Genomic DNA, 26,521 nt, shown 5'->3' with positions numbered 1-26,521 from the left:
CATTTATGTACAAGTGTTTGGCAGACAGATGTTTTCCCTTCTCTGGGGTATCTACCGAAGAGAGTGGAATTGTAGGTCATTTGGTAATTCTGTGTTTCGTCATCTGACGAAATGCTAGGCTCTTTTCCAAAGTGTCTGCACCACTTTACATTCCCGTCGGCATTGTATGAGGATGAGGATTCCTCTCTGTTTTCACCAACCTTTGTTAGTATGTGGCTTTTTAATTTAGCCATCCTAGCACGTATGAAGTGATTTCCCATTGTTTTGATTTGCATTTCCCTGGTAACTAATGACATTGAGCATCACTTCGTGTGCTTATTAGTTAATTGCATATCTTCCTTGGAGAAATGCCTATTCGGATTCTTTGCCCATTGTTTTAAAAAGTTTATCTATTTGGGTGGGGGGTAGAGAGTGAGGGGGAGAGAGAGGATCCCAAGCATGCTCTGCCCTGACAGTGCAGATCTCACAAACTGTGAGATCATGACCTGTTTTTCATTGCTTATTATTCTCTCTGTTATTGAAGACTACTTTTGTCTGAATATTCTCAAGGTATTGTGGATTTCAGGTGAGGCTAGATCCAGTGGCTCCACAATATAATCAGAGACCTTTTTTCTTTATGTATCTTATTTCCGCCTTCCATAATATTGGTTTCCTTCTAAGCTTGGCTCCTTTAGTGGTTGAAAAATGGCTGTTGTTGGGTCAAAACTTCCTTTGTCCTACCCAGTGGCAGAGAAAGGGGGGTTCCCTTCCCCGATATACAAATCTTGGACTTATTTTTGATTAGCTTGATTTAGGTCATGTGACCACCTCTGAATTAATCACAGTGGTGATGGAACGGGAATGGTACAGATTAGACTGGACCATCTGAGAGGCATTTGAAGAGGTGGGATTGGGTGTGGTTCCCATCTCTCCCTCAAACGCACAACGAGGAGGGTCAGGATAGATGTCGGAAGGGCAACCAACATAATCCACTGTAGCGCTTTAGTAATTACAAGTTTTGGTAGCCATTTGATTAGTGCCTCCCTAGTAGAGGATCAAGGCAGGGGCCATACTTCTCTTGCTTATTTGCATTTAGAACACCACCCTCATCATGTTAATGGACAGACGTGGGGCAGGTACTATGTTACGTGTTCCTTGTGTATTAAAACACTAAACAGTTGATATTAGTATTATCGTCCCCATTTGGCACGTGAAACATCCAGTAAGTGGTGGAGCTGGGATGTGAACCCAGACAGGCTGAAGACTGGGTACTCTTGACCTCCTTCCCCGTGGATGACAAATAATTTTCACCTTTGCAGGTTTCGGTGCAACATGTGGCACAAAAGAGGCGTAGGCACTCTAGAAGTATCGGTTTGAATTGGGATTGAATTAAATTCTACTATTTTAAAATAAAGGCATGGATTCCTCTTGTCATGGTAGGAAGACTAGTAGAGGTCAGAGACCAGAGTGAAGAACCAGGTGGCTGGACAAGTTCACCAGCAGCCCCTGCCATCACACGGATGCTCCCGCCCCAGCTTAGAGATGCAGGTCTGGGTCAGAATGGCTGAGGTCCCATGCGCCAGTCAGACACATCTTTTGACCTTCAGTGAGCTCTCCTCTCGGGAGGTCAGACCGGCTTCCCAACGTTCATGAGTGAGTGCAGAAGTCCAGAAATCGAGTTTGAGATGAGGCTTTAAATGCCTTCTGCAATAAAGAATTGAAAAATCCTGTATGTTTCCCCGCCCCCCCCCCATCCATCGAATCAAAAAAGAAATAATGTGAGATCAAAACCCCCAGAAGAATATGAAGAAAAATATTCAGCAAAGATACGGGTGCTCGGAAGAGAAAACATCTTCTTTTCCCAGGCATCAAAAGAAGCTCCCAGTTTATCAGACATTTTCACGTGGGCTGCAGCATGTTGGGATGAAAATGAAAGCAGAGCAGTGAATTCTAGGTCATTAGACTGGAAAGTCAGCTGAAATAAAGTGAAGTCCTGCCTTTCCCTTAAGACGGACATGTTTGCAAAAGATTTACTCAATGTATGACTATTTCCTAATTTGCTTTCCCCGCATTTGGGATTGAAAGATTCCTTATATACTGATGTGTTAATTGTCGTAGAGCTGGCAGGGCCACGGCTGAAATTCTATTAGATCTTTGGCCCTCTGTGCTTTCAAGAACAGAAGATGGAGGGAAAAGGCACACACGGGCTAAAGCCTTCTATCACTTTTGTAGCTGGGTGGCTTCGGTCAACTTGTCTTACGTTCGTTTTGCTTATTTGTGACATTGGGAAAATACCCACGGTATAAGACTGTGGTGAGGTTTAAGTAAGACAATATACATCAAGTACCCAGGTGGAGAATTTGAGATGGCCCGGTAACTAAATAGATTATAAAATAGAATTATACATGCTAGCAAATGGAGAAGACGTAGCTTAAACCAGTAGAAAATGGGTTTCCTAAGCCTAAACCCTGGAACGAGGTAGACTTTCCACCCAGCCATCTGCAACACTGGCCCACACAACACCTCCTCGCGTGGGGCAGGTCTAGTGTAATGTTTCTGCACGGCCAAGAGCGTTTCTGAGCGAATGGTTTGTGCAAGCAGGCTGGTTCCTCAGAGGGAAGGGAGAAGAAGGGACAGTGGCAAATCAAAACCCCGAGATCAAATCCAAACAACGAGACGCCACTAGGTTGGCGATAATAAGGAAAGACAGTAACAGGTGTTGAAGAGGGATGTGGAGAAATGGAAGCGTCACTTATTGACGACGGGAATGAAAAATGGCGCGGCCACTTTGGAAAGCAATTCGGCAGTTTCTCAAATTTTTAAATCTAGAATTAACATGTGGCATAGCCATTCTACTCCTAGGTATATATCCAAGGGGAATAGAGTTATTTACAATTTATAAGTTAAGCACATTTTTTTTTTGAGTTGATTTCTTTATTTGGAGAGAGAGAAGGAGAGGGGGAGAGAGAGAATCCTAGGCAGGCTCCGTGCTGTCAGTGCAGAGCCTGATGCAGGGCTTGACCCCACATCATTATAACCCGAGCTGAAATCGAGGGTCGGACACTTAACTGACTGAGCCACACAGGTGCCCCAAGTTAAGCATATTTCGATAGAGAAAGAGAACAGGAGATGTGATAAAGTTATGGCTGCACTGATTCAAAACTCTGAGGGGAGCCATCCGCGCTGTGGTCTATGTAAATGGCACTCCTGGAACCGGGGTATCATGACGGTCCTCCATGGGAAGAGAGCCCTACTCTCCTTGAAACCCTGGGAAAGTCATTCACTGTAAAACGGGGGAAGGCTCGGTGGTTTCTAAGGGATCTGGGATTCTCTCTGCGTATCTCTGTCCTGCGTTTGTCTCTTGCTTGATATACACGGGGCTGTCTGTTGATGCCTTGATGTTTTAATTTGGGAGCTCCCAGAGCAGCAAGATGGAAATATCAAGGGGGATATAGATGCCATCTGGTTCCTTTGAGTCTCACTTAACATGGGCTTCCCCCTTCTAGGAGCTGCTTCCAGCCTCGGATCCATTTGATTCCCATGGGGGGGATTTCTGTGGAAGCAGAGGCCAGCTGCAGGCCTTACGGATGCTGATTGCTGACGTCCCAGGCAACCGCAGAGACAGAAGACAATTGCTTAGAAACTGGAAACAGTGTCCAAGTGCTTTCACACCCTCTGATACTACTTTTGGTTACTTGTGGCATTGGCAGATGTGCTGATGACGTGGGGTGGGGTTATCAGACCGGATCGCACAACCATTCCACGGCTCTCAAAGGTAATCATCTGAACAAAAGAAGGAGGAAGAGGGCAGCCCCAACAGTCCCGACTGACAGATGTCAGTTGTGTGTGGCTGGGGCTATATTATGCACTCTCTACACGTTTTGTCTTCATCATAAACCCACGAGGTAGGGTAGGTACTGTTATAACCGTTACCTACGCCGGCAGCCTCCTGGTGGTGAAAACGCTTGTTGGTTTACTCTTGTTGGTAGTGGAGGATTGGAACCCCCAGTCTAGGTGGTTTTACTCCAGTGTCCATGTACTGAACTACCAAAAAAATATATATGTATATATATATATATATTTATCATAAGTCGGGTCACCAATTCACTTCAACTCTGCAAGTATTCATTGAGCACATAGTATGCTAAAGGAAAGCATGAAGGAAACCAGCAGTTTGGGGCCCTTCTATAAACCGGCACTGTTGTAGGGATTCTATTATTTTTATTATTTTTTTTGAGCTTTATTGAGGTGTAATTGACAAATAAAAATGGTATATGTTGAGAGTATACAACTTGATGTTTTAATATTTGTATACATTGTGAATTGACCACTATAACTGAGCTTGTCAACATGCATCACCTCTCATAGTTAGTGTTTTATTTTATTTTATTTTACTTATTTTATTTTTATTTTATTTTATTTTATTTTATTTTATTTTATTTTATTTTATTTTATTTTATTATTTTCTTGTGGTGAGAACCCGTAGCATCTACCCTCTAGGCAAATTTCATGTATATCATATGGTATTACTAATTACAGTCACCGTGCTGTACATTAGACCTTCCAGGACTTATTCATCCTGCATAAGTGGAAATCGGTACGCCTTGACCAACTTCTCCCTATTTCTTTCTCCCCCTAGCCCCTGGTAACCATGATTCTCTGGGTTTGACTATTTTAGATTTCACATATAAGTAAGATCATGCGGTATTTGTCCTTCTGTATCTGGCTTATTTCACTTAGCATGATGTCCTCCAGGTTCATCCATGTTGTTGTGAATGGATGGACTGCCTTCTTTTCTAAGGCTGAATAATATATAATATATAATATATAATATATAATATATAATATATTATATATTATATATTATTCATATATAACATATAACATATTATATATAACATATAACATATTATATATAACATATAATATATGTTTGGATATGACATATATCCAAATTATATAGATTATATTTTATTTTACTATATTATAAAAATATTATTTATATATAAAATATTATAATATTATTTATATATAATATTGTATATAAAATACTACATTATTTATCATATTTTATTATGTATTTATTATATATTATATTATATAGATTATATTGATTATATTATATATTCTATATATCTCACATTTTCTTTATGTATTCATCCACCGACAGACATTTAGGTTGATTCCATGTCTTGGCTGTCATGAACAATGCTGCAATGAACCTAAGAGCACAGATATCTCCTCGAGATACTGATTTCATTTCCTTTGGAAATACACCCAGAAGTGGGATTTCTGGATCATATGGTGGTTCTATTTTTAATTTTTTGAGTAAGCTTCATACTGTTTTCCACAATGGCTGTGCCAATTTACATTCCCACCTGCAGTGCACAAGGATTCCCTTTTCTCCACACCCTCGCCAACATTTGTCATCTTTTGTCTTTGTAATAATAGGCACCATTCTAACAGGTGTGAGGAACAAGCTCATTTGATTTTGACTTGAATTTTCCTGATGATGAGGGAGGTCAAGAGCATCTCCTCATGTTGACCATTTGTATGTCTTCTTTTGAGAAATGTGTAAACACATACTTTGTCCATTTTTAGATCAGGTTAATTTTTTTTTTTTTTTTGCTATTGAATTGTATGAGTTTGTTATATATGTTGGATATTAACACCTTACCAGCCTTATGGTTTGCAAATATTTTCTCCCATTTTGTAGGTTGTCTTTCTACTTAGCTGGTTATTCCCTCCACTGTGGGAGAGCTTTGTAGCTTGATCTCATTCCACTTGTCCATGTTGGTTTTTGTCACCTATGCTTTTGGTGTCATATCCAAAAAATCATTGCCTGGACCAATGACCAGGAGCTTTTCCTTTATGTTTTATTCTAGTAGTTTTATGTTTTTAGGTCTTATGCTTCAGCCTCTAATCCATTTGGAGTTTATTTTTGTATATGGTATGAGATGACAATCCAATTTCATTCTTCCAATGTGAATATCCAGTTCCTACAGCCCCGCTTATTGAAGAGATTATCTTTTACCCATTGTTTGCTCTTGGCGCCCTTGACAAAGATCAGTTGGCCATGAACGTGTGGCTTTATTTCTGGACTCTCTACTCTCTTCCATTGGTCTATATGTCTGTTTTCACACCCATTCCATGCTGTTTTGATTACTGTGGCTTTGTAGTACATCTTGAAATCAGGAAATGTGATACCTCCATGTTTTTTCTTTTTTCTCAAGATTGCTTTGTCTATGGGGATCTTATATGGTTCCACGTACATTTTAGGATTATTATTTTCTATTTCTTTAAATAATGCACTTGGGATTTTGATAGGGATTACCTTAACTGTATAGATCACTTTGGGTAGCATGGACATTTTAGCAATGTTAATTCTTCCAGTCCATGAACATGGACGTCTTTCCATTTATCTGTGTATTCTTCAATATTTGAGGTACACGTCTTTTGCCGTTTTGGTTAAGTTTATTCTTAACCGTTTTATTCTTGTTGTTACTGCTGTAAGTGGAATTGTTTTCTTAATTCCCTTTTCAGATAGTTTGTTATTTGCATATAGAAACACCATTGTATGTTGTATGTTGATTTTGTATCCTACACGTTTACTACATTTGTTCACCTCTTTTAACCTTTTTTTTTTTTTTCTGGTTGAGTCTTTAGGGTTTTTTACATATACGATCATGTCATCTGCAAACATTTTAGATGCACTATTTCATTGGGTCTTCTCTTCTAAGGTTGGGTGGTGAGAATCACGATGTCTGTCATACAGAGGAGAAAACAGAGATCCTAGAAGGGAAGCCACTTTCTCAAAGTCATATCTGTGATTCATGGCAGAACGAGGATGACTCAAGACTCCTGAACTTGAACCCCGTGTTCTTCCTACTCCCTCTGACATTATTCATAACTTGCTCACATGTATAAATACATATGTGCAAATATACATATTATCAATATAATGAATATACACCCACATTTACACATCATAGTTCTCCCCGCATCGGGGGGCAATGGGAAGGACCAAACTCTATGCAAACGGATGTAAAAAGGGTTGTAAGCCTGTTATTATTTATTGTTATTGCTTCTGTGGTTATGACTACAGTTACAAAACACAGGTGCTTGTCTGTGAAGGATACTCCCTGACCCACAGCATGTGGGGGCTCTGGAGAAAAGACAGACGTTTGCCTTCCCCACCCCTTTCCTGCTGACATCACAGCTCCATTTCAGAACAAATAAAAGGAAAAGACTGATGAAGTGGCGTGATGTTGACTTCAACTCCATTGAAGTCTCAGAGGGATGGTGTCACGGGAAGGGGGGTTGGCTTATGGGAAGCAGGCAGGGAAGTGAGACTTGCAGGTGGCTGGGTTGCCGGCCTTTTGAAGCATGGTAATTTCTCTTTACGCCCTTAGAACTCCCAAGTATGGTAAATCCCCAAAACTGCTTGAAGGTGAGGGTATCTGTACAGATTTTGAAGCTACTGAGGGGCTTGTTGAGTTACCGATGGGGAAGACATTGGAGGGTGGAGGTGGAAGGTGTTTTATTGGCTGGTACAAATGCATCAGAGCCAAGATAGTAGGTTTCACGCGTGGCTTCCTGGGGAGGCTCTCTGCGTTCAAATCCTGGCTTGTTTATTGTGACCTGTGTGAATTTAGGTAAGCTAATTACCATCTTTCACCTCCATTTCCTATTCTTTGTATTTATTTTTAGTTTTTATTTGAGAGAGAGAGAGAGAGAGAGGGAGGATGTTAAGCAGGTTCCACGCTCAGCACAGAGCCCAACATGGGGCTCGATCCCACCACCCTGGGATCGTGACCTGAGCCAAAATCAGAGAACCACCGTGGTGCTCCTCTGTTTCTTATTTAAAAAAAATTTTTTTTTGCATTTATTTATTTTTGAGAGACAGAGAGAGACAGAGCACAAGTGGGGGAGAGGCAGAGAGCGAGGGAGACACAGAATCCGAAGCAGGCTCTGGGCTCCGAGCTGTCAGCACAGAGCCCGACCCGGGGCTCGAACTCGCAAACCACGAGACCATGACCTGAGCTGAAGTCGGACGCCCAACCGACTGAACCACCCAGGCGCCCCTGTCTTTCTTATGTTTTAAAAAAGATTATGCTAGAGCCTAACCCATAGAGGCCTAGAACTTACTGTGTTACTCAGTCCTCCTTCTGTCAAGGCTCCCGACTAGAGGAGGTATAAGTTTGGGGAAATAAGAGACTAGAACTTAAGGTAAGACTTTACCATGAACTAAATGAGAGCCTGCTTTCCCAAGCAAAGGCTTTCTGATCAAAGTTAGATTGGAGCACGTGGCGAAGGCTGGAGGCCCACCCAAAGCTTCCTATTCTCCCGCTCTACCCCTGTCAGATTTGGTCCTGGGGCCAGCATGCTGAGGAGACAGACGGACAGAGATGCCCGAACTTGAGAGCCACCCTGCCTCATAGAGTTCTCTGCAGGGCGTAGAAGCTGGATCTGCCACTGGTCTGCCCCAAGAGAAAGTCTTGCCTGGGTGGGAGGCAGGATGTGCAAGCGACCAGTGCAACACGAGGCCTGTCTTGGAGATTCAGTAGTAAAATGTGGCCTAAGCAGTGCCTTGGGCTCTGACTCGTCTTAGAGCTTCTCTTCCTACTCTGCGGTGGCTGGAAAGGGGACAGTCAGAGGGGGCTCTGACCTGGGAAGGGAGGTGATCCCTTGTCCCCACACTCAATATTTTTATTTCCGACGGGGATCCTTTAGGCCGATACTTTGCGTCTTCATTTCCCCTTTGAAGTGGTTCTTGTGCCTGGATTTCATCTTCCTTTCTAGAATTTGATCAAATCTAGGAACTGGATGGGCTCCACTTTGAGCCTGTACATCAGGCTTGGTCCAAAGTCACGGTGTCCTAACTCGTCTCCTGCTGTCCAGCCTCTCCATTTCCCCCATTCACGGTTCTTATAGTCACCCGTGGCTTCTCTAGAACATACTCCCCAGCTCCAGAACATTCCTGGCTGCAGACTAAAGGTCAAATTTCTTAGCATGAGGCGCTAGACCACCACACCCTGACTTCATCTATCCTTTCCGTTCATGGCACGGTCAACTCGAGCCATTCCCCTCGTGTCCCAACACCCTTATGGTATCGAGTACAAGTTTGTTTATGTCAGAAAACTGTAAACCCTTTCGGATGGGGACTGTAGATTATTCATCTTTATAGTTCCTACAATACCCAGTGACGTGCTTGGCACATAGTAGGTGCTTAGTCTGTTGGAGTAGACCTCTGGAGCCAGACTTTTTGCTTCTGATGTGGTCTCTTTACCACGAACTACGTGGCTTTGGAGAAATCATTCGATATCTCTGCACCTGAGTGCCCTCTTCTTAAAAATGGGGGTGAGAATAATACCTACCCCCTAGGGATAATTTGAATATTGCGTTGGTCAGTGATCATAGATTCCTTTGACACATGCAGGGAATAAATGAGTGTACAATCACGGTTAGCTATGACTATTGTCACCGTTGCTCCCAAATCTCTCAAAGTGTCACATTTACAGGAATTAGCACAAATTGTAATCATCATGGTCCATCACTTTTATTTGGGTCTTTATTGCTTTCATCACATTTCCCATAAACAATTTTACATGATTCTCACAACTGATTCTGTGAAACCCTTCGCTTCAGATGAGGAGACTGAGGTAGAGGGGGGGGGGGGTCAGTGGCCTCCCCAGTGACACATAAAAAGACTTGAAATTAAATCTTTGCATATCCGATTCATTACTCCTTCCATTGCACCGTGGCCATCCCATGAATTCCAGAAGAAACCGAGCATAGGTCCTGCACTAAATGGATTTCACTTGAGAAGAAGAATCGTGAATTTTAATTTTCTTTTTCTTCCAAAGGTTTTATTTTTAAACACGAGACTCTGTGCTTTCTTAAGTGTTAAGACCATGTTTCGTTGTGTCTGATCCTCCCAATCTCATACAGTATCTGGGATAAGACACACTCGAAACGTTGTTGGGAGAAAGAAAAAAAGAAGACAATAAGGGAAAAATATTTTAGGGTATGTGAAATATACACACGCCTCCCATTTTCTGATACCCATAATATCACGTAAGTTAGCTATTCATTCCTAGAAATGAGGGTCCTTTTCATTTTTGCTTTAGTGGACAAATAGACACTCACAACCGTCTTACCCAATTCCCTTCCAGAAAATGCAGAGCACGTAGAATAAGGATCCCCTGTAAGAGCTCTCCTACAATTTCTCCGACATGACGAAAACATCCGTAGTACGGCTCAATGTGAAAGAAACATTAATTATATTTAGAACCCTTGAGTATGTTTCTTAGGAGTTGCTTGAGATGGAATTAGCAAGCTCTTTCATTTTAATAAAAATCCCAAACTTATAGAAGAGATTCATTCAGCTGCCTTTCTCTGCCTTGCAAAGGCATCTTAGCCAAAGTGTTGAGAAGGAGAATGTCTAAAAGATGCTTCATTAGAATAAATGCTCCCCAAGAGCGGACGTCGCCTGTCTGGGCCTACGTGTTCCCGGTGCCTGGCTGGTTGGTAGTCAGAGCGCAATGATTACGTGTTGGATGAATGAGATCGTCTTTGGCTTATTTAAGCTCGGTTCAAGTTAGAGACGCTGGCATTTGTGTGATTACAATTCTCCTTTAAAAAAATAAGCTGATCCCACTACTCCTAATGATTCCGTGAAGTCAGGCAGATCTGGCTGGATGTTTATGATCAATCATACCGATCAGCAGATGGATAGGCTTCCAGATACAGACCATAATACCCGACTTGTATATGCCGCAAATCCAAATGTATTCAAACTGTTCACATCACCACCGTGTGCAGTTTACCAGAAGATCTGACTGCCTCCTTCCATGTGATGCTTCTAGCTGCTTTCATGAATCACACTAGCTCATTCTCTTTGAGGCCCAGAACAAGGACGGGCATTGTCTTTAATTCTAATTGAGGGCTTCAATTCTGGGACATCTCAAATATTGCAGGTGACACATGCTGTCTCTTCCAAGGCCACATTTCGAAGGGTTTTCTAACAAGGAAGCGGCAAGATTTGAATATGGTGACATTAGACCTTGTCAGACAAAAACATCAATATTGGTGCATAATTAATGCTTAGAGCTTATCTGACATGGACAGAGCAGGCCCAGAGTGCTTTCAAAAATCAATTTGCTACCTGAATTACAAACATCGTAGATACAACCTGACAGGCTGATGCTATTAGAACATGGGGGCATCTAGAGAAACATTTGAGCTAATCAAAGATCTATTTTCCCTTTCACTCCTGATATACAAAGAGACTGAACAGGATTGAGAAAAGGGAAGTAACATTTGTGCAGGATCCATAACAATCGGACGAAATGACGGTTGTGATACTAACACTAAAGATGGGAAAAGAGGCTCAAAGAGATTAAAGAATGTGACCAAGATCACACTGCTAGTAGGTGACACATAGCGCTTGAATGCACATATGACCCCGAACTGCATTTCTATGCGTCCTTTCCCAAGACCACACGTGCCCGTGTTTTTACCTTCTCCATCCTCGGGGCATGGTTCTTTCAAAGCTGTGTTCCCGTGGCAGGGGAGGGGGTGGGCGGTGGCAACGGGCACCGGACGTCACATGCAGAAGAGCAGCTGTGACTACCTAAAGGCCCACGTCACCCTAAAAGCTTCCTTTACAAGCTGTAATTAAATTACTGTGTCGTACACCTGAAACTAATGGAACTGATATAACACTGTATGGTAACTAACTGGAATTGAAATGGAAACTCAGAAGAAAACTGTAATTAAAAATAATCTCACCGATTCACACACCAAAATCGCTACTAAAGAGTTAGCTTATTTTGTATAGACACATATACAGTCTATGTACGTAGACTTTGAAATACATGGAACGAACTTACTCCCACAGTTTTTGTGTGTGTGCGCGTGCAATTATATATATATTATACATGATACATCATATACGACATATATCATATATGATATATCATATATCACATATTATATACGATATCATATATATCATATATTATATGTGATATATTATATGTGATATATTATATGTGATATATGATGTATCATATATGATATTGATATATGATATACCATATGTGATATATCATATATGTGATACGTGATATATCCTATGTTATATATTATATATGATATATAATATATTATAATTATATATTATATATTATATATAATTGCATGCACACATATATAACATACATTAAAATAATGTATAATATACATTATGTAATAATTATATAACATATTATTATGTATTATATTATATATTATTATACATTATTTATATGGATACCTTTATATTTTACCTAAATATATACAGTAAAACCTTGGATTGCAAGTAACTTGTTCTATGAGTGTTCCACAAGACACGCAAACATTTCTACTAAATTTTAACTTGATAAATGAGCGATGCCTTGCGATACGAGTAATACATGACGCTGAGTGCCACATGATCACAACTGAGCGAATGGTTCCTGAAATTCGCTTTGATATACAAGTGCTTTGGATTACAAGCATGTTTCCGGAATGAATTATGCTTGCAAACCAAGATTTACTGTATATTTTTACATATATGCCTTTATGTATATACCTACGTGTGTGTGTGTGTGTGTGTGTGTGTGTGTGTATATATATATATGTAGTTTTTTTCCATATATATGTAGGTATATACATAATATAACATAACATAACATAACATAATATAACATAATATAACATATATTATATATGTATATATACTGGTCTTTTTCCATATATACCTTTGAAATGGGAATGTGTCATTAATTAGAAGCCTGTAAGTCTGTAGCGGGTTTTGTTTCAACCCCAGGGCAGTGATTTTCCACTCCTGTAAAACTCTGTAAGCGAGTACCACCACTTACCCGTGTGAAAGAAGGTTCTTCTTAATACTGCACAACCCGAACAAAATACCAAAACGTATTAGATGCTCGAGCTGTCTTAAGATCGTAACTCTTACCCATAACTCCTGAGGCACTGTTTTATCAGAGTAGCCTCGTCGTTTTCAACCATGGCTTTTAAAGTGAGTTCTGTGCAACAGGAACTTAGGGAGGAAATGCATATGGTTGCCACCTGCTTTCATCTGGTCTCCATTTTAGGGTTCCATGTAAAATTTCATGTTTAAAAACGGGCTCTGCTGTTAAGGAAAGTTGGCAATGACCAAGATAAAGGAACTGGGCCGTATCCACAAGCTCTGTTTCCTCTGGTCTCAATGTTTCAGTCCATTCTGTGTCTGAGAATGAGCGCGGTGTTAGCCATAACGCCGTACGGGCCTGGAGCGGACTCGGTGCCTAAAACCGACTCCTCTTTCAAGGCCTAGCTGGAAAAACAACCTTCTGGTGAGTCTCTTCCCTAGACTACAGGCTGCCCGCCATGCGGACATGGCGTCAGGAGAGGGCTTGCAGCAAGGGGCCAGGATGCGGAAGGCTGTGTGTGGGTCACACGATGCACTGTTACCCGAAGGGGCACCAACGACATCCGCCTTGGGATCTGCAGGCAGCCCCAGACCTCTTGCCCAACCTGTTCCTCGAGCCCCACCTACTTACGCCTCACGTCGCTTCCTCCACCGGTGGGCTCCCCACAGCACCCTTCCTGGCAGTCTTCCAGTCTAGTGTGTTCTCGGCCGCCATGCTGCCACCCTCCCTCCCATCACCCACCGCGGGAACTTCTTTCCAAGTTACAGAGCACCGGCACTTCGACCCCTCTGGTGGAGCCACTGTCATGCGTTGATTATACTGAAGGTGAGGCTAGTGGCCTCTTTGACTCCATGTCCTTGCACCCTGTGACCGTCATTTCTGCTCGCTTGACTCTGGGCCGGTTTGGGGAGCTGCTTCCGCCCATAGAAGGCCGCAGAGGTGACAGTGGGCTGATTCTGAGCTTAGGCCTCAGGAAGCCTTATACCCTTCCGCTCGGTCTCTCGCACTGCCGGCTTCCTTGCGCCGACCCTCTGGCCTCGACTTAAGAACACGGTGGAAGGACGCGAGAGCGCGCACAGGCTGGAACGGGTGGAGGGCAGAGGCACTCCGACGGACCGCCAAGCCAAGACCAAAGGAACTGCCCAACCGGGTTCAGCATAAACTGACGATTCTCGGGGTTGGGAGCGGAACAACTGGTTGTTTTGAACCACTGACTTCCGGGGTGGTCCGTGATGGGCCAGGGGTAGCTGCTAGAGCAATCCTCTTCCATGCCACGCGGCCCCATTTCTTCCCTTGGCCTCGACTGAGCCCTGCCTCGTGCTCGCAGGTGCAGCCCTCCACCTGTGTTTCTTTCACAGGATTTCACCCTTTTTGAGGACCTTACCATAAATCGCCTTTGCTCATATGTATCTTGCCTTTTTTTTGCTAGATAATGGACACCCTGAGGATCAGATCTGTGCCTAGGTCACCCTCCAGCTTGCTCAGCTCCAACCGCGTGGCTCTGCGGTTGGTCCCCGGAGTTGCCCCGTTACATCTGGCCTCTGGCTTTGGGCATTTGCTGCCTGTATTGAGGGAAACCCTCGCCCCCAGCATTTCCTGGTTTTCTCCTGGCCAGCAGCTTGGAACTTTGCATGGTCCCCAGTTTCAGTTTATTGTTATTTATGTATTTATTTTTAGAATACTTCTGTTTCATTTTGGGGAAAGCACAAGCGGGGGAGGGGCAGGGAAAGGGGGGACAGAGGATCCAAAGCGGGCTCTGCGCTGACAGCACTGAGCCTGATGGGGGCCTTGAACTCACGAACCGTGCGATCGCGACCTGACCCGAAGTCGGATGCTCAACCGACTGAACCACCCAGGCGCGTCCGAGTTTCAGGTTAAACGCTATTTCCTCGTAGAGGCCTCCCCAGCCTCCTTATGCTAAATCATGTCACCTCGGTGTCCTCTGTCGCAATGCTGTTTCCCTTGCGGGGTCTTACCGTGCACAACTACGTTCTGGATTTATTAGTGTTCTTGTTACTTATCAAGTTCCTTTGCTAGAATATAAACTCAATGAGTAAAGGGACCACGTCTGTCTTGGTTTCTTCACTGGGTCTCAAGCGCTTAGCTCAGTGATTGAAATTGAGGAGACCTATTAGTCATATTGATATTCGTATGAATGAACGAATGGTGACTAACGTCCTTCTATATTCCCTCCAAGGATCTTGCATGCTGTAAATGTTCAGTGTATATGTTCGTCGATGGGTTGATTGAATGACTTCATTCCACCATTTAAAGCCTTAAGAGGTCAATTTAACCTACATTTATGCCTTTTTTCCTGGTTGAGAGAGGCCTGGGGAGGTTAATTACTTGCCCTGAGTCACAGAGCAAGGTGGGAAGCACTGTAATAAGCATCCAGATTTTTCGGAGTTCCTACCTGGGCCTGTGTGAACCACGGCTCAGAGCTTTGGCAAAGCAAGCTCCGTGGAAGGCTTGTTCATGAGAAAAAAAAATGTAGACGATGAGAATTACCCACATCCCGATTATCATGCAATGGAAAAGATGGTTGTCAATTCTCAAGCACACACGACAAAGGAAGCTAACCCAATTGTACACATATAGCTCCTCGGGGATTCCTTTCCTAGCAACTAGATGAGAATGATTTTGTAGTTAGCTAAGTGATTTTATGTGAGCGAGTATCAGAACCTGACCTTAAGCCTTGACCTTCAGGCCACACGACTGCTATGGTTTTATCGGTCCAGAGAAATTGGCCTATTCAAAGCGGTTGACCAGTTGTCCCTCCCGCCCTGCTTACCAAAACTCTTAAAGCCTTGAGTTACCATCAAGTCTAAATCCATGGATCATTAGTGGTGAAGTCTGGTGATTCTTGGAGTGCTAGCGGCTGGCCGAGAACTAAAGCAATCAGTTGTAGAGGCAGGGTAACCCAGCCAAAGATTCTAAGGCAGACGAGCGGGGTGGCGTAGAAGTTCATTGGACGGGGACATCACTCACGGGCTCTGTCAGAAAGAGCACCGGGCAGGGCTTTGACAACAGTTTAATCAGGTTGGCGCTCACCTCACCCTTCAGGTTTAATTTTGTCCCTGGAAGTCGGATGCTCGAGCAAACCAGGCGAAGTGTTTGCTCACTTTGAACGGGGTGATTCAAGGACAGGCAAGAAGACGGAGCGAGTCGCAGAAGGTTCCATTTGGAGGGGTCCTTCGCCGTCACGTAGTCGGGGGAAGAAAAGAGTCTGGACCAAAATAAAGGAGATAAATAAAAATAAAGCCATGCTGATGTGAGGGAGCCAGAGACGGGCCCAGACAGTGTCTCCCACTCTGTGGATGGAGTGCCGGGCTCAGAGCCAGGGAACCCGGGCAGCAGCCTGAACGTCTGTTTCCGGCCTCGTCACCGTGGGCAGGGTCCTCCCTGATGTGGGCCCCAGGTTTTGGATTTGTGAACAGGTGGGGCTGTGTGTGGTTCATGATGGCTCTCGGTCGCCTTCCAACTCTGCCTTTCCTGGAGCAAGGACAACACAGACCCAGGCAGCGAGAGGCTGGGGGGAAACCCGGACTCTGAAGGCAGAGAGCCCCCAGATCTGGACATTCACCTCTGGCTACACCCGCCTCCCCTCAGAGGTTTCCAGAGAACCACAGCAGACTTCCTGGGTCCTATCGGGCCCCGGGGCTCCCCAAGGCCTGTGTATGAGGACCTCTCTTGCGGAGCCCAATAGGCTCCCTCTGCCAGGGCGGGTTGTGGCCTGGGTGCACTGGGGTGCATTCAGTGAGAAAGTCACCAGACCTGGGGATTTTTTCATGGTACACACTCTCCCTGCTCCTTCTGGGGGCTGCTGCAACATTTCTGGTCCTCCGTCTTCCCTCTGGTGCAATGCAGGTGTTGAGTGAGGTGAGCTGGAAAGCTCTAACAGCCCAAGTCCGTGGCTGGCCGCTGGGCTGTCCCATTTTTGAGGACAGGAGGAGGGGTGGGGCAATGGTTGTAAGCCCGGGAGTCGGGCAGGGCCGGGCTCACAGCTCAGCTTCCTCGCTGTGTCTCAGGCGAGTGCCTTAACTTCTCCGAGCCTCAGTTTTCTTATCTGCAAAATGGGGATATGAAACTTCCTCAGTTTGTTGTTGAGGATTAAATTGGTCTCCCTCAGTACGAGGTCAAGGCCATGTCTACTTTCATCCATCACTGTCTCCTAGTGCTTGTCACAGTGGCTGGTGCCTAAGTTCTCATAAACATTTGTTCAATACATGAAAGAGCAAATGGATGATGTATTTAAAATACAAAGCATAAAGCTTGGGCATGGTGGGTACTTTCTTCTTCCCTCTTCCCTCTCTCCTTCCCTCCCTCCTTCCTTTCTTCCTCCCTCCCATCCTCCCTTCCTGCCTCCTTTCCTTCCTCCTCCCTCCCATCCTCCTTCTGTTCCTTTCTTCCTCCCTCCCTTCCTCCCTTCCCTCCTCCCCTCCTTCCTCCCTCCCTTCTCCCTTCCCTCATTCTTCCTCCCTCCCTTCCTTCCTTCCCTCCTTCCTTCCTCCCTTCCCTCCTCCCTTTCCTCCTTCCTTCCTTCCTCCCTTCTCCCTTCCCTCATTCATTCATTCATTCCTCCCTTCCTTCCTCCCTCCCATCCTCCCTTCCTGCCTCCTTTCCTTCCTCCTCCCTCCCATCCTCCTTCTGTTCCTTTCTTCCTCCCTCCCTTCCTCCCTTCCCTCCTCCCCTCCTTCCTCCCTTCTCCCTTCCCTCATTCATTCATTCATTCCTCCCTTCCTTCCTCCCTCCCTTCCTTCCCTCCCTCCTCCCTTTCCTCCTTCCTTCCTTTCTCTCTCCCTTCCTTCCTTCCTTCCTTCCTTCCCTCCCTCCCTCCTCCTTTTCCTCCTCCCTTCCTTCCTCCCTCCCTCCCTCCTTTCCTTCCTTCCTTCCACGTTCTTCTCTGTCTCTCTTTCTTTTTCCCATTTTTCTCCTTCTTCCCTCATTCCCTCACTTGGCACAAAACTCTCCCTCCCAAACCGCAGGAAACCTCAGTAGAGATGGGGTCTCTGGCTACAGAGCCGGGACACGTTCCGGCTGACCCGAGCGGGGCTGTTGCGGGGACTCTTGGAGGGTGGGCTGCGCTCCTCACAGCTGGGGCTGCTGGTGCCCGCCCCCCCGGGCAGCGAGCTGCACCGCGGGTAAAAATAGGCTGTAGGAGCGGAGAGCGTCAGAACCGCCACCCCAGACAGTTCTCAGCATAAACAAAGCAGCATATGGTGAGGCCCGAGTTGCTGGGGATGGGCAGGGAGGGAGGGGAGGTGTGCAGAGGGAATCTGGGAGCAGGAGGAAGGAGGCAGGGCAGGAAACGCAATCAATGACCTCTCTGGCCAGGCTGCCTCGGCTGCCAGTCAACATTCTTTTGCGCGATTTGAGACCCTTAGGGCCAGGGGAGGCTGCCTTGCCCATTTTACAGGTGCAGACACAGAGGCTCAGCGAGGGCCATTCTGCTGAAGGCAGAAGGAGGGCTAAGCCCAGTGGTTCTTCCGTTCCTGGATGCCGGAGCAAGGTCATGGGGGCGGTGAGCCAGAGGCAGGCGGCCAGGGCTGGCCTGGGCCTCAGGAACCTGTCATTTCTGTCCTGAGAAGGCACACATAAAGAGAGAGTAAGCAATTGTGAAAGGACCTAACTGAAACACAGGGGCTGTGGCGGGTCCCTGGACACTCCCAGCACTCAATACCTCTCCTCCAGAACTCCTCTGGGACCTTGAGAGAGCTGGCGAGGAAGCCTGGCCTGCCTGACTGTGGCTGCCAACAGCCCGGTAATACATTAACAAGGCCCCTCCTGGGGTCCCGTGTCTGCAGTGCTGTGTTAAGTCCTGCTCTGGCCCGCATGCCCCACTTTGGAGATGGGAATGGCAGGGTGGTGGCAGTGGGTGAAGGCGGGACGTTTAAAATTGAACCCAGGAGCCCAGGTACATTGGTTCTCTCTCTCTCTGTCTCTCTCTGTCTCTGACTCACTTTTCAGTAACATGGGAGCCATAAGATTTATGAACAGTCACAAGATACAAGCCCTGTGAAGACAGAGACTTTTATCTTCTGTTTTACATGGTATCGTCCCAAGGCCTAGAATAGCTCTCTAGTCATGTGGCAGGTGCTCAGTAAATACGTTTTTGTGGCACGAACGAACGAATGCGCCTTGGCATTAGGTGAGGCTGAACCCTCACCTCACTTCCATACCTCACCAGATCCCGCTTCTGAGTCCCCATTGTCTCCTCAGGAAATAGGAGCATGGGATCTACCTTTTGGTGACATCCAGGAGAGTCAATGAAATGGATATGGAAAGGGTTTAGGAGAATGGTCAGTCCACAGTCATATTACCATGGCCAGTATCCTGGGCTTGTCACCATCATCCCCGTTGAGGAGACTTTTCATAGTCGGAGAAGGGCCCCCCAATTAGGTAAGAAAGTGCATCAGGAGTCAAATCCATTGGTTAGTATTGTGTCTGTTGTGCTTTTTTATAGACATCTTTCCATCTGTGTTGTCTTGTCTATTTAACAGGGTCGCTTGACAATGACCTGGACCTCCTTCTATCTTAAGATCTCCCCCTTTTCTCTTGTTGACATGGAAGGTTTTCAGAAATTCATCTGAGTCATTGGTACAGGTCACAGGAGGGGACTTCCAATATCCCTGGAGGGCTCAGATCTATCCAGGCTACCCTCCAGAGCTTATGTAAAGTGGTGGGTACCACAAGACGCAGAGAACCACCCCAAGACCAGTTCCTGGATGGAAACACGGAGGACCAATACTCACAGAATGGACCCAAGGTTGCTCAAGGCAGACTTTTCCTCTTGCCTCCTGCCATCCCGTGCCCACTGCTGGTGGGTTTTCGTGTAGATGGATTGGGCTGTTGATGGAAGGATTATGTATCATTGAATTAGTAGAACATTTTTATAGTTGATGCTGTTGTGTTGTTGACTTACATAAGAATCGACCAAAATTGTACCCTTTCAAGATTAACCCATGGCATTCATTCTGACAGCAATAAAGTGTCCTAAGTCTCAGCGAGCTAAGTGATTTCCATCATTCCTACCTTAGTCAGAACCTGAGACATCTTTTAGGAGGGTCCTGGTACCAGAAACATCACTTTGTCACCCACTTGGACAGCCAATGACTTTCTGGTCGGCGGGAGAGTCATGGATTGGACAACTAAATCTACAACCATATAAACATTGAAAAGTTTAATCAGTACCATGAATTACAAGTATCGGGTGCTACAGAAGAAAAGTACGTGGGAGAAAATTTCGACGTGGTTCGGTTCTCTCGGAGAGGTCCTTTGCAGAAGGGACACTTTAGTTGAGACCTGAGGAATAAAGAAGTAGCCAAGGAGGGATCGGGGGTGGGGTGTGTGCTGGGCAGGTGGGCGGGCTAGTGTGAGTGTTCCCAGCCTGAAGTGAGAAAGAGCTTGCCGTCTGCACATCCAAAAGAGGGCTGTTGTTCAGAGAAAAGTCCCAGGCAATTGTGTATATTAGCATTGCAGCAACCCCATGCTTACCTACTGGAGGCTTGGGCTGTGACTCACCCGGAAGCTTTGGAAGGGCCCTCCCGTTCCCTGAAAGCATCTCCCCTGTGCAATGTGGTCGTACTGCATGACCACTCACTTGCCTTTCTCTTTCAGCAGTGATATGTGATGAAGGAGCTCTCTTCCTCACACATGGGTCTCCTGACCTTCCGAAGGTCACTCTCAGGGCCATCTTGGCGTTGAGGAGAGGCACCACCCCCCCTCCCCTTTGCCAACGCTGCTGAATGAAACAGTGGGTTCTCACTTTGAGAGCTGTTACCTGTCAGTGTCTCCCTGGGGTTTGGCATGGTGTTTGGTACACATTAAAAAAAAAAAGTTTGTCGAGGAAGGAAGGGGATGAATTATTGCCTGAATGAAAAGGAAGCATCTGAGCTCTTGAGAGAAAGAAGAATCTGTCCATAGGGGATAGGACTTCCCTTGAAGTAGATGCCAGATGTATCATAAACCCCTGGAAGCATCTCTAGTCTGAGCAGAAGCTGACACTTGAGCCCACGGAAAAAGACCTGTGGGAACCCAGGAGTGTCAGGAGGCAGATGGCCCCAGGTCGATTTGCGACAACCATAAAATGGCCCGGAGGAGTGGGGATGGGCTCCATCTACATAGCTGGGGATTTATACACTTGCCTTCTGGGGTCTGCACACATGTGCCAGGCCTCTTATTTATGTCTTAGCTGGACCTTCATACAGACCGGATGCTGCCATTCTGCTTGGCTGGTTTGTCTGGAAGGCTGCATCTACTGATGGTCTCAAGTGCCACACGGCCCTTCTGATTTAGCTCTTTGGTCTGTTCTCCTTGCCAAAGGAGTTTGAGTCCCCCCCTCCCCTTATTCCTGAACTGCCTTGTGGACTGAAGAAATTGGAGCACTGTGAAAAGGGCCCTAAGTGGGGCCGATAATTTGGGAAACTGTTCAAATCTTGGTTATGCTAACTTTCTGTAGGACCCTGGCCCTGTCTTGTTCAATGCTTGGTTCACAGGCTTTCGATCTGTAAAGTGGATTTGATTGCTGGTTTTCCATCTTTCATGTTTCCTTCTTTCCCTTTCCTTCCTTCCTTCCTTCCTTCCTTCCTTCCTTCCTTCCAGTCTTTTCTCTCTCCCTCCCTCCTTTTATTCTTCTCTCTTTCTCTCTGTTTCTCCTTCAGTGTGGGGAGTAGAAAATTTGTGTTCTAGATCAATACTTGTTGGATAAGGAACAACGAATGAAGTTTCATTTGGAATCTCAATATACGAAACAGAAAAAAGAGAAGATTCTCTCACGTACGCAGGGACAGGAGTCTTGGGTGGCTGTCACCCAAACAGCCCCCGGACCGCTTGTGAAGAACCCTGGAACTCTGAGGACCACCATTTGAAAACAACTGGATGGCCCATATTCTAAGGCACACTTTGGCTTTACAATGTTGTGATCACTCACTATGGTGCTGCATTTTAAAATACCTTGACCGTCTCTGACCATCTGCAAGGTCAACAAGGAAAGACAAAAATAGGACAAGTCTATCAACAAGCTTTCAGAGTGTGAGAGCAATAGGTCTGGACAAAGCCTCGGGGCCACCTAGGTGAGTCTGATGACCCCTCTGGTTGATCGGGCCAGACTGTGCCTGGGGCATGGCAAGAGGAATTCTGCAGTTCCAGTGCAGTTGGAAAGAGCCAAAGAACGATGTCTGTAGCGAGTGAGGAGGGGTGGCGGTGGTAGGATTTATGCCATCTGCTTGCCACCCATATGTCCATTAATACTCACTCAATAGTACGTATTGGGAACCTGAGGCGCAGAAGAAACAAGAGCATTGTTGTAGCCCACCGCTCGTGAGTGGTAGATCTAGGACTCTGTCCAAGTTTGTCTGGCTCTGGTTTTCTTATTTCGTAGCTCAGAAATGTCACAGGGTCCCGTTTGGAATCAGAGTGTTTGGAACGGCGGCCATGATGCTTTGAGCCCTCGCTTTTAGCCTGGGTCTTCAGGGTACCTCGGGCTGGACCCGTAAACACAGACAGTCCTCACCTCTGAATTCCTTTGTTAGATTAGATTCTGTCCTTCGCTTTCCTGACCTTCCTGCTAGGAGCCTCCGTGGATTTCTTGGCTGCTGAACTGAGGCTTGCCCCTGGGAGCCATGCTTCCTGTTGCTACCACCTGCCCCTGACCTCCGCATCACCACGCACTCCCCACTCCCTGTCACGAAGAACGCGGGCTGCTGGAGCACCTGGAACCAGTTCCAGTGGCTGCCGCTCACTGGCCGAGCAACCTTAGGGAAATCAGTCGACACCGCTGAGCCTCGGTTTCCTTGTCTGCCAAATGGGGACAGTGATAGAATAAGAGTGACAATGCTTAGGATGATTGTGAAGCTTTTTGAGATAATGTGTATGATGTGCTTAGGACAGCGTTGATGAGTGATAGCGGATTGAGAAACGCTAGTTACTATACCACCACCGATGACAATAACTGATAGAAACCACTTCTCTCATGAATCGCCATCTTGGACACCGCCACTTACCCATTCGTATCTTCTTGCGATGGTTATCAAGAATAAGAGCAAAATGGTAGTTCAGGGTAATTCTTCCCCTTTATTGAGTGTTTACTATTTGCCAGCGCTTTACATAAATCTATCGATCTATCGATCGACCGATTGATCGATCTATCTTCCTCTACTCCTGTATTACGTCTACTATATTCTCAACACCCCTGGGAGGGAGGTACCATCGTTCTTAGTTCACTAGCAAAACACAAAACAAAAACAAAACAAAACAAGAGGCTTCAAGAAGAGAAGCGTTCCGTGCATGCATCTGGGACTTCTGCTACGATCAGTCCGATTGTGACACCTGGGCACTAGCCACCGGGCTACACTTCCTCCCGGGGCTGCCCCTGGTGGCCTGGACTCCCTCCCAGAACCTTGCTCCTGGGCGAGTCCACACGCTGGCTCCGGCCTTTCCCATGTTGCCATGAACTCGGCATGGCGAACGTCCCCCTTTCCACTAACACAGAGGCTGAGGACACGCAGCGGGATAGAAGACCAGAGAGGTGAAGCAATGTCCCTGGCCTCTTCCAGCCACCAAGTGGCAAATTACAGACCTCAGCTCTTTCTCTGTCTTTCCCTGGGTGGCAGCCACTGAGGCAACTGCCCTTCTTGGCCAATAGCTGACAAACAGGAAGTCGCCGATCGGGTCCTCCCAAATGTCACACAATCCGTCAGCACGGCACTGGGGTTCAAACAGTGGTGGGCTTCTGTGACATTAATTGCATTGTTTCCCTGCCTGAGGAAAAAGCACGGAGTCAGGGAAACGTCTGGGTGTTTTCAAAGGGCAAGGTAATTCGTGTGACCAACAATAACGTTTACAGTTATTTAAGCTTAGATAAGGGTAATTAAATCTCACGCTTCGCGGGCTGAGCTGATTGCCTGCAGGGGTCAAGGAGGCCCCCCCCACCAGCTCAGCATCCACGGAGCGATCACCAGGTGCATTGTGGGTCCTCACAGACAACACTGGTTTCCCCCAAGTCTGAGGCACCAGAGAAAGGCAGCTTCTGTCTTAGCATCTCAGGGGAGGGCCTCAATGCTTCCGATTCAATGCCTGCCTCCCTGGATAAAATTCAGGCCCTGGGTCAGACAGCTCTGGATTCAAATTCTCGCCCTGAGTGCTTGGTGACCTTGCAAGCCACTTGACTTCTATTAGGAGTCACACCTTGCAGTTTTCTTGTAAAATGGAGGAAGCACTACATCATCAGTGTCTAATCACATAAAGAACAAGTAACACTTTGGGGTGTTTTCTAGAAGCCAGACACTGTTTCAGGGCTTCTCCTAACTGAATTCTCGGTGGGCTAACCAGACCATCCACTTTCCTTTCATCGTCCTGCTGTTATCTCCCCCCCGCCCCCAACCTTAGACAGAAAAGGAGAGTCAGGCCGGGTGTGGCTTGCCCAGGATCCCACTCCATTGTTTTTTTTTAAATTTTTTTTTTCAATGTTTATTTTATTTTTTTTGGGACAGAGAGAAACAGAGCATGAACGGGGGAGGGGCAGAGAGAGAGGGAGACACAGAGTCGGAAGCAGGCTCCAGGCTCTGAGCCATCAGCCCAGAGCCCGACGCGGGGCTCGAACTCACGGACCGCGAGATCGTGACCTGGCTGAAGTTGGACGCTTAACCGACTGCGCCACCCAGGCGCCCCTCCATTTTTTAAAATAATTATTTATTGACCGATTTATTGAGATGTAATCGATATATGACATAGCGGCATATTATCCATCAATCTGTCAGTTGGAATCCTGTCAAATACGTAAGTTTCAGGGTGCGATGTGTTGGTTTGATACATTTATATTGTTGCAGTATGACTGGAGTCCCAGTCTCTCATCTCACGTAATGATCCTTTCTTGTCTGTTTTGAGAACATTGTGGACCGAGCCTCTTAGCAACTTTGAAGGGTGTAGCGCAATATCGTTGACTCTAATCACTATGCCGTGTCTTGTAGCTCCGGGACTTACTCATCTCTTAGCTGCACTTGTGGACCCCATGACCAACGTCTCCTCAGTGCCCCCAGCCTAGAAGTCAGGGCGTAGCAGATGACATCTGCGAATGGGAGGGACCAAGGAGAGTTAAGGCGGGGTCTATTAACAAAGGGTTGGGTTGGGAAGGTGGTCAGTGAACCAGCCAGGCTAGGAGGCAAGGGAGGGGACAGTTACCAGAACTTGGACAGATTGGCCGTGACCTAGGAGAGGGATGCCCCAGAAGGAAGGAGCTGGTGTGTGCGAGGGGGCGTTGGGACCGGGTTGGAGCTGAGGGAGGTGGTGATTTCTCTGCCCTCGCCGCCCCCCCCCCTCCAAAGTGCTGGCCGAACCCAGCCCCAGTCGGACCACAGAGGTCAGTTCTGTGGGCACAGAGCAGGCTAGAGGAAGGTGAGAAGGACTTGAAGGGATAAACGAAAACCAGTCAGTCCTCTGTCTGGAAGGTAATAGAAACAGAGGTGCGCTGGGGACGTCTCCGTATACATGCACACTGCTCCCACCAGAGCGTGGGCAGTCAAGTGTTGAATGAATGGAAGCTGTTGAAGGCTTGGATCTTTCCCCACCCCCAGCAGAAGGGAAATATATTACTGTCTCATCTCGAGTGGAGACATTGGAGCCTCTTCCCCACCTCGAGCTGAGGACAGAGACTTCTCATTCCATGGGGGAAAGGACATAAAGAAGTTGGGTAATTGTCATCTTACCCCTGGACAGACAGCGATCCCCCCCCCCCCCCCCCCCCCCCCCCCCGCCGCCCAATCTACAGAGTGAAGACTGGACGGATTGGAGGGAACATGCAGGAAGCTAAGTGCTGTTTCAGGGAGAGATGGCCAGAGGCAGGGAGAGGAGGAATCTGGAATGAGCAAATGCAGAGAAGGTGGGACTGTGTTCCACTCCCGGACCAGAAAAGAGCGGCATAGAGAAGCGGACCGCTTGGGGCGCCTGGGTGGCGCAGTCGGTTAAGCGTCCGACTTCAGCCAGGTCACGATCTCGCGGTCCGTGAGTTCGAGCCCCGCGTCAGGCTCTGGGCTGATGGCTCGGAGCCTGGAGCCTGTTTCCGATTCTGTGTCTCCCTCTCTCTCTGCCCCTCCCCCGTTCATGCTCTGTCTCTCTCTGTCCCAAAAATAAATAAACGTTGAGAAGCGGACCGCCTTGGAGAAACATCCGGGTGTTGATGGTGACCCTCTCACTGGCTGCTACCCAGAGAGGTGGAGGCTGTCAGAGAGCGGCTAATTGTTTCGGGAGAATGGCAGAGTTAAGGGATCAATTTCTAGAGACGGGTTTTCCAGCTCCGGCAGGTAAAGGCAATTCAGTCCAATTTATGTCCGGGGAAAATGGACACTTAAGAGGAAAATGTTTGCAGATCGGTATAAATTCAATCTTGCCCCTAATGCCAGCCCCAAGCTGAGGAGGAGGGGGGATTTTCTTCATTTATTTCTTTTTTTAAATCTCAGGGCACAGTCAGGGCTGCTTCGGGTTGGGGGGGGGGGCGGGGAGAGGAAATTCAATTTGCCGGTTTTCTTTATTCATCTGCAAAATGGGAGAATTAGCTGTGTCCTCCCAGGGCCAGAGGCTGCCGTGAAGATCTA

Source organism: Puma concolor, chromosome D4 (genome assembly GCF_028749965.1).
Source record: "Puma concolor isolate L17-30 chromosome D4, mPumCon1.1.hap2, whole genome shotgun sequence".
In the NCBI taxonomy this organism is placed as follows: domain Eukaryota; kingdom Metazoa; phylum Chordata; class Mammalia; order Carnivora; family Felidae; genus Puma; species Puma concolor.
The sequence above is the reverse complement of the archived record's forward strand: the minus strand, read 5'-3'. Positions refer to the sequence as shown.